This window comes from Pipistrellus hanaki (genome assembly GCF_964339955.1).
Source record: "Pipistrellus hanaki genome assembly, chromosome: 2".
NCBI classification, from domain to species: Eukaryota; Metazoa; Chordata; class Mammalia; order Chiroptera; family Vespertilionidae; genus Pipistrellus; species Pipistrellus hanaki.
Genome location: NC_140504.1, coordinates 86,804,889 through 86,814,749, shown reverse-complemented (window position 1 = coordinate 86,814,749; position 9,861 = coordinate 86,804,889).

The window sequence follows — 9,861 nt, the reverse complement described above, 5'->3', positions numbered from 1 at the left end:
GTTGCGGGCATATCCCCAGTAGGGGGTGTGCAAGAGGCAGCTGATCGATGACTCTCTCTCATCGATGTTTCTAACTCTCTATCTCTCTCCCTTCCTCTCTGTACAAAATCAATAAAATATATTTAAAAAAAATAAAAATAAATAAAAGAAAGACAGGAGGAAATAAAAATAGTAGTATGAGGTTTTCAAGAATGTGATCTACATGCCTAGACTGGTTTGGCTCAGTGGATAGAGCATCGGCCTGCGAGGGTGTGCAGGAGGCAGCTGATAGACGATTCTCTCTCATCGATGTTTCTAACTCTCTATCCTTTTCTCTCTTCCTCTCTGTAAAACATCAATAAAATATATTTAAAAAAAGAATATGATCTACATGATCCCTAAATTTATATTCCTAAAGAAATCAAAACAATAATTGTAGTGTTTTATATAACCACTTTTCCATTTCTAAATATTTAACTTTGATTTATCTTTTATTGTTTGAGGTCCATCTTAATTTTTTTTTTTTATAATGACTTATGAACAGAATAAAGAATAGACTTGAAATAGTAGAATGACATGGGGGGTGGGGGGGAGATAAAGAGTGAAAAGTGCCATAAACCAAAGTTTAGATTTTTTTAATGCAAAAAACAGATATTTAGTGTTTTGCTATTTACTTATTTTTGTTATTTAACAATTTATTATTGTTGTTAAAACAAATGTCTTCATAAAGGGTTTATCAAAGAACTACAAAGATTAACTCAAGTCAGATTTTGAAATACCTATAATGATTTTATTTTATTTTTATTTATTTATTTATTTTTAAATATATTTTATTGATTGATTTTTTAAAATATATTTATTGATTTTTTACAGAGAGGAAGGGAGAGAGATAGAGAGCTAGAAACTTCGATGAGAGAGAAACATCGACCAGCTGCCTCTTACACCCCCCAACCCCCCACCGGGGATATGCCCACAACCAATGTACATGCCCTTGACCGGAATGGAACCTGTCCGCAGAACGACACTCTACCATTGAGCCAAACCGGCTTCAGCTTTATTGATTTTTTTTACAGAGAGGAAGAGAGAGGGATAGAGAGTTAGAAACACCTATGAGAGAGAATCATCGATCAGTTGCCTCTTTGCCTCTTGCACCACCCTACTGGGGATGTGCCCGCAACCAAGGTACATGCCTTTGACCGGAATTGAATCCGGGACCTTTTAGTCCACAGGCCAACGCTCTATCCACTAAGCCAAACTGGTCTCGGCCCTATAATGATTTTAAACAGATATATTGCACAAATAAGAGAGTATTAAAAATTAACAAGATGTGAAATAATGTAAAAAAAATAGGAGGAAAAAGAAGAATTTGTAAGATATTTTTTTTATGGATGAGGTAACAAGGACCATCAAAGGCTATTGGAAATGTTAAAAAAAAAAAAAAAAAAAAAAAAAAAAAAAAAAAAAGGGATAGGATAGAGAAAACTGAACTCTACTAATCCTATATAATAGAAGCCCAGAATGGCAGAATGACCAGAAAGGCTGCTCAACCAGTCACTCTGAGGTGCATTGACCTCCTTTCGATCTCTTTCCACAGCCGGCAGGCTCCCGTCGCCCGATGCAAACAGGGACCTGAGGTGGGTGGCAGGGGATACAGGTGGCACCAGGCCAAGGCTCCTACCCCACCAGTTGCCCCACACACAGAGGGTGACCTGAAGCAGGGGGGACCACCAAGCAGGTGGAACAGCCAGCGTCTTGGACCCTCCCCCTGGCTGGCAGGCTCTGATTGCCAGATGGTGAACAGGAAACCAGGGTGGGTGGTGGGGGATGCAGGCGGCACCAACCAAGGATCCTGTCTGGCCAGTCACCCCACACACAGAGGGCAACCTGAGACGGGCAGGGCCATACGCGGGCGCCTTCATGCTCCCATTGTTTGGTGGAAAACCGGGAACCCAGGTGGGTGGCAGCGAGGGGCGAGGTGGCTGCCAGCAGCAGGGGAAGATGGCCCTGATGGTAGGTTTGGCCTAGGGACCCTACCTGCACACGATTTTGTGTACTGAGCCTCTAGTAAACATAGAAAGAAAGACTAAAATAGAAATACAATTTGATTAAAATATTCTGACTTATGACAAAGAAAATACAATACTTAAAATATAAATAAGATGAGATAATTTGTAAAATCTGGAAAATATAATAGTCTACAAAACACTAAATTAAATTTATTCATACAATAAAATGACCTATTACCTTCAAATCTAATCAAACAGGAATATCATGAGGCATTGAATTATTTTAGGAAGTGTAAATTAATTAAGAAAAGCCAAATAATATACATTTGTTTTTGCTTGCATATTGTTATTTAATGTATCTGTAATGTATAAGAAAACAATGATTACAAAATTAAACAATAAATTACACTATCATTTTCTGCGTTTAACTTGAATAACAGCAGAATCAATAAATTTGGAATAAGTGGAAAAACAGCAGAGCTGTTTAATATTCTTTGAATTGCTTGTGTTAAATTATTTAGTATTTAATGTCCATATAAACAAGTTATTGTTATGTGGCTCTTTATTTAACATGCACCCAGGATATTATTTTCATAGAGTAAATATTTTATAATTTTGCTACAATCCTTTTTTCCCCCCACAAAGGCATTGATTCGTACTGTTAAGAATCCAACCCCATGTTTGTATTAGTAATTTGACCTGTTAAACACAACTGTCAGACTATTGTTTATACAGAAATATAATTCTTTATATTTACATGCTGTTAAGTACTGAAAATTATTTACATTTTGAAACTTTTTTTTTTTAGTTGCTATGACTCTTTTGTTCTACACATTTCTCCTCTGTGTGGTTTTGTATTATGACAATATTGGTTTCATAAAATGATTTCAGAAGTGTTTTTTCCACTTTCATTTTTTGGGGGAAGAGATTTAGAAAGATTAGTGTTGATTCTTTAACATTTGTGGAATTTATTAGTGAAGCTTCTGGGAATTTTTTATTACGGATTTAGTCTTCTTTTATTTTTATTTTTATTTTATTGTTTAAATACTACAAATAGTGCATAAGTCTCCTTTTTTTCCCCCATACACCTTCCCCAGCATCACCTACTCACTGAAACATGCCCTCACTCCCCCTTTCCCAGTGACTTTTGTCCATTGGTTATGCTTATATTAGGGGCCAGGTGCATGAAATTCTAGAATGGGAGGGGGGGAAGGGAGTGTCCCTCAGCCCAGCCTGCACCTTCTCTAGTCCAGGACCCCTCAAGGGATGTCTGACTACTCATTTAGGCCCTATCCTAACTTCCCTCCCCTACAGGCCTGGTCACCCCTAACTACCCTCCCCTGCAGGCTTAGTTCCCGCCCTCTCAACTGCTCTCCCCTGCAGATCTGGGCCCCCCCTAACTGCCCTTCCCTGCAGGCCCAGTCCCCCCAAAATTTCTTTCTCTGCTATTCTGGTCACCCCTAACTTCCCTCCCCTGCAGACTTGACCACCCCCAACTGCCCTCCCTTGCAGGCCTGGTCCCTCCCTAGTGCCCTCCCCTGCTGGCCATCTTGTGGTGGTCTTCTTGTGTCTTCATGGGGGCAGGATCTTTGACCACATGGGGCATCCATCTTGTGTGTTGGAGCGATAGTCAATCCACATATTGCTCTTTTATTAGATAGAATAGAGGCCTGGTGCATGGGTGGGGGCCAGCTGGTTTACCCTGAAGGGTGTCCCAGATCAGGATGAGTTTCCCTTGGGACATGGGGCTACCTGGGCGAGGGGCCTGTGGTGGTTTGCAGGCCAGCAGCCACATCCCCCTGGCCACCTAAGTGGAGGCCCTGATTTCTGAGATTTATTTATCTTATATAATTGAAACTTTGTAACCTTAAGCTACATACCTGTTAGAATGGCTATCTTCAACAAATTAACAAAGGACAAATTCTGGTGAGAATGTGGAGAAAAAGGAACCCTCATCCAATGCTAGTGGGAATGTATACTAGTACAGCCACTGTGGAAAACAATATGGAGATTCTGTTTATCAGAATTAAAAATGGAACTCCCTTTTAATTCAGTAATCCCACTTCTAGGAATATATTCTAAGAAATCCGAAACACCCATCAGAAAGGAGATATTTATCACTATGTCATAGCAGCACACTTTACATTAGCTAAGATTTGGAAACAGCCTAAGTGCCCATCAGCAGAAGAGTGGCTGAAAATATGGTGGTACATCTACACAATGGAATACTATGCTGCTGTAAAAAAGAAGGAACTCTTACCATTTGCAACAGCATGGATGGACCAGGAGAGCATCATGCTAAGCAAAATAAGCCAGCCAGAGAAATAAAAATATCACATGATCTCACTAATTTGTGGAATATAATGAAAAATATAAACTAATGAACAAAAATAGATACAGAGACATGGAAGCATCAAACAAATTGTCAAACCTCAGAGGGAAAGTAAAGGAGATATTGGGGTTAAGAGATAAACCAAAGGACTTGTATGCATGCATATGAGCATAACCTATGGACACAGACAGTAGGGGTTAAGGGCATGTGATGTGGGTGGGAACCACTGCGGAGAAGTCAATGAGGGAAAAGGAGATATATGTAATATTTTAAACAATAAATAATTAAAATAAATAAATAAATAAATAAATAAATAAATAAAGTAGTGATTCTGGCAATTTAGATATGTCAAAGAGTAGCCATAAAGTGTGTCCTTAAACTAAAAAGCTATGAATGTACAGAAGGAAAGAAAAAGACAACAATGGATATGTGTTGGTACTCTCTGTGTTTTCAGGTATCAGCTGGTTTTGAACCTTATCCCTCATGGATAGAGAGGACTGTTTTATTATTATCTTATTTAACAGGGAATTTTGGTGGCTCAAGATGAGGCTTAGGCATTGCCCTATTGAGCCAATCCCTCCTACCAATATTTTTATTTTTATGTGTTGAAATTCATTCCTGTAAATAATGACATTAAATAAATCATGATGATGATGATGATGATGATGATGATGATGATATTGATAACCTCTCATGTTAGTCAGAGACTGAATGAGATTGTGAAGGCTTCAAAAATGGAAGTGATGAGAGAGTACTGACAGTCCACCCGAATTGTGGCCCTAGTGATTTGGAAAAAAAAGGTCAGAAGAAAAAGAAAAGAAATTAACAGAGAAATTAGAACTAGAGTTGGATCCAAAGTGGAAATGAATTAGATGGGGTGGAAGAGATTCCTTATCCACAAAGCCCAAAGCCATATTAGAATACAGAGAACCAGAATCCTGGGACAACTGATTAACAGAGGTCTCACCAAAATCATTCAACCTTAGAAGCCATTCATAGAAGTGGCTATTTCTAGAAAAAATATTGGAGAACTAATATTGAAAAATGAGGAGCACAGTCAAAAGGGAAAAACACTGAAAATTACCCTTTAGTGGCATATTTGTAACTATAGCCTAAATACCTTTTGAATTTTATCAAGTACAGATTGTCTTGCAAGTGCATAAGAAATCTGTATCAAGTTAATCAGTAGCAAAGACCACATACCCAGGTTGCAAGCTCCATTCCCACTGGGGGGCCTGCAGGAGGCAGCTGATCAATGATTCTCAACATTGATGTTTTTATCTCTCTCCCTTCCTCTCTGAAATCAATAAAAGTATATTAAAAATATATATTACTCCAGTGATGCTTGGCAGTTCACACAGTTAGTAGGAATGTAAATAATTTCAATAGTTCCTAGAGGGAAATTTGAAGAAAAAAACAAAAAGCCTTTCAAATATCTCAAGAAGACACATACTAAATAACTACATAATGTAAATCCTAGAAATATATAGCAATAAGAAGCATGTTCATTAAAAACATGGTTTAATATTTTATTTTAGAAATGTGATGAATATCCAAAATTAATACATTTAAAATATAATTTTTGTTATTCACATGTATGAAATTTTCTGTGAGGCAGGAAAGTTAGCATAGGGAAAAGTGGCCCCAGGCTCTACCCCTCCCCTCCCTTTCTAGGTTAGAATACTGTGGACCAAACTGGTGACTAGACAACTGCTCCCTGATAACCATCTCCCAAATTTCTGGGACTATTAAATAGTTCAGATGAATAAAAACCTTTCTCAGCCTGAGATAGCAGCCATGTTGACCTACTAGTCGCAGTTTGAAGCCACACTTAGCCCTTCTGATCACCTTGACACCATCTGGAAAGGAGGGACTGAGATGAGCTGTGTAGACAACCTCTCTCCCAGCTGACCCCCAGCATCAGAGACCAAGAACCACCCCCATTTCCCTTCCCTGCCCATAACGGATAAAAACCTCCCCATCAGACTCAATCCATGGGACTCACTGTCTGAATTCACCTTTCTTCGGTGCATACTGTCACTTGAATAAATCTGCTGTTCTTCCCTAAACCTCTCTGTCTCAATCTTGAATTCTTTCCTGCTCAGTGTCAAGAACCTGGCGTCCCTGTGAGCTGTCCATAACGCATAAGCGTTAAAATGAAGTCTTCTATTTCATAATTTTGAATGATTTCCCTCACATTAGGTATAGAAAAATAAATTCTAAGATTTTTGTATGTTGTTTGATGTTATTTATTTTACATTTAAATAAAAAATGAAAATAAAAATTTCCAGGACTCTAATCCAGGGTATATTGTTTGTTCTTAGGTAAGAAAATTATCAATTTAAAGACATATTTTGTCCTTTCACTCTACTTCTGATTTCAATTCTATTTTGGTTTACTTATTTCTTTCTCTCTATTCCCCACATTATCTCAATTATTTCTGAATGAGAAATAATGTATTAAGTATATTGTTTTCTCATTACTCCCAACTCAGTGGTTAACAATCTAAATACTTCTAAATAATCATGCCATTAATAAACAGTGTATTACTTAGTTGATTGAAAATCTAGGTAATCACAGTAATGATTGACCTCACTGTCTTTGATTATAAAAATACAACAAGATTGCTTTCTTACTTTCTGTTCCTCAATTATGTGCATCGCTGATTTCTTTCTGTTGACAACATTGCCATATTATTGTATTTCTTATTTCCCAAGAGACTCAAACCAATGTATAAAAAATTCTTAGTCTATAGCACAAAACTGAGACAAGACTTGTAGATAGTACACAGTATTTTGTTATGGCTTAGGAATCATTAACAGTTGAGACCAATTGTTACTTTGGGATTTCTTATTTTCTTAAACATTTTATTATTATTCGAGGGAGAACTATATAAATCTTCTTGGATGTCTGACTCCCAATTGTCTGCTAGTCTACTTATTCTATAAATTATGCTAAAATTTAGTATAGGCTTATTCAATATTTTATTTAAATCTTCTTAGTGGCCTCCTAATATTCATCTTATCTCTAGTGTTTGTCCATTTTTCTTTTCACAGCCAATTAATTCTGCATAGTGTTCACAAATTAATCTAAAATTAATAAAGAAAACAAACAAAAAGGTACTCTCTCTCTTTACTGCTTAAACTAAAACACCACAATCACCATCAAACAACAAATAAACAAAGACAAAAATAGTCCCAGCTGTTTGGTTTGGTTTTCAAATACCTATAAATTCTCAATTACTTCAGTCACTCCCCAGCACAATTTCATCAATCTTCAAAAAGCAACATACTGTTTTCCTCCTGTCCTTAAGTTTTAATTGTAGACACTGAAATTTCATGTTCATTCAAGGGCAAGCTCAAATTTCAATAGCTTTTGAGTACATGTCTTTATTAAGTGATAAGGCCTTTTCATTGTTATTTTCTCCTCCTTCCTAAAGAACTTGTATTACACATCATCTCTTCTGAGACATCTAACTTACAAGCTAATAATAAACATGCATATCTTCTTTCTGAGCTCAGAGATACTTGCATTTAGAGGTTATGTATAATTTTGTGTTTATAGATAAGCCTGTCATGCATAGGTACTATTTATAAAGCCTTGTTGACTGCTAGCTATTGCATATTATAGGGGTTGAGCTAGGCTTTGGGCTAAAAATAATGTAGAATTTTCCCTTGCAAGAAGTGTTAGAGACAAACATAAACAAAACAATTATAAAAATTTAAAAGTAATACACTCAGACACTGGTGATGTATACTAATATATACTTTGGTTTGACTAGCCTTCAGGGAAATTTATTAAATTGTATCAGTAGCCTTGAAAATATATAACATGAAAATATATAACATGACTCATCAATTTTACTTATTTTTAAGAGAAAATAAAAGTTGATTGCAAATAAAGTATTATTTTTAAATATATATTTTATTGATTTTTTACAGAGAGGAAGGGAGAGGAATAGAGAGTTAGAAACAATGATGGGAGAGAAACATCAATCAGCTGTCTCTTGTACACATCCTAATTGGGGATGTGGCCGCAATCAAGGTATATGCCCTTGATGGGACTTGAACCTGAGACCTTTCAGTCTGCAGGCCAACACTCTGTCCACTGAGCCAAACCAGTTAGGGCACAAGTAAAGTTATTTTAATGTAATTTATATTAAAGAATATTTCCAGGTAGTAAGCTGGGGCAATAATTTACATCATTTGTGTCCTGCTTCCAAGTAGTAGCACTTTTTCTTGTTTAAAGTCTAATGTCTTGAATATCTTTAATAAAGTTGATCTCTCTGTTACAATTGTTTTAAGTAATAGGGTAAATATTTCTGTATCTTGGTCAAAAATTTGAGTCTATTCTTTTTATTTTTCCTCTATATGCAATGATTCTTTTTATTCTTGATAAAAAGAAGAGTTTGTTTTTTCTTCTCATTGGTTTTCAGAAGTCTTACTCTGATGTGCCTTGATGTTTTGTTATTGTTGTTGTTTTAATATAATTACCTATCTTGGGATTCTTTGAGCTTCTTCATTATTTTTTATTAATTTGGGAAAATGTTGTCTATTATTTTTTATATATTTCTTCTACCTCATTTTTCTTCTGAAACAAAAATTATTATACATACATAAAATATTTGATGTTGTCCACTTAGATTCTCTTATCTTTGTTTGTTTTCTTTTTGATCTTCACATTATGGTTCAGTCTGCATAATTTCTATTGACTTATCTCGAAATTAATTCATTCTTTGCTCTGTTTCATCCAGTTTGTTGATAACCCCTTAACTCCTCTGATATCCTGTTTTCCATTTTTAGCATTTTAATTTGATACTTTATTAGGTTTTTTTTTACTCTGATAAAATTTATTTTTGTCTATCTGTATTTTCCCTTATTTTACTATTTCCTTGAATATTACTTAGAGTTATTTTGAAGACCATCTTTGATAGTTCCAATATCTGGTCTTATCTGTTCCTGGTTATATTGGCTATTTACCTCTTCATAATGTGTAATTTATTATTGCTTATAATGTGTGTTTTACAGTAGTTTTAATGATGTGTGCAAAATAATTATAAACACTGAGTAAGTAACAGATATGCTTTCACATGGGTGCACCTTTTTTTTCAGGCCTCTGAGGGTTTAAATCAATCTGGACTATAATTGATGTTGGTTTGAGTTTTATTGTTGCTATAACTACTTTACATATGCCACAGGCTTCAAATCCCTTCAGTGGTTGACAACCACTAACTGCTTTTTAATGTGAAGCCTAAAGTGCCAGATGGCTTTTCCTTAGTATTCTTTCTCTACATTAAATTTTCAGCAGGTCTTGCACATCCACTGCTCCAAGGATGAAATTGCTCTCCAAGCACTTGCTCCTCCATGGGTCAAAGCAGGGTTATCCAGGTCAGTAGTGCTCATCCCCCAACAGCAGTCAGATTTTGCTTCATAACAAAGGCTGCCATTGCTGGCAGATTTCGTCCCTATTGCCAGCTGGTCACTAATCTGTACTTCCGCAGTGGCAGGAGCACAAATAGGCACTGGGTAATTCTTTTGTTCCACT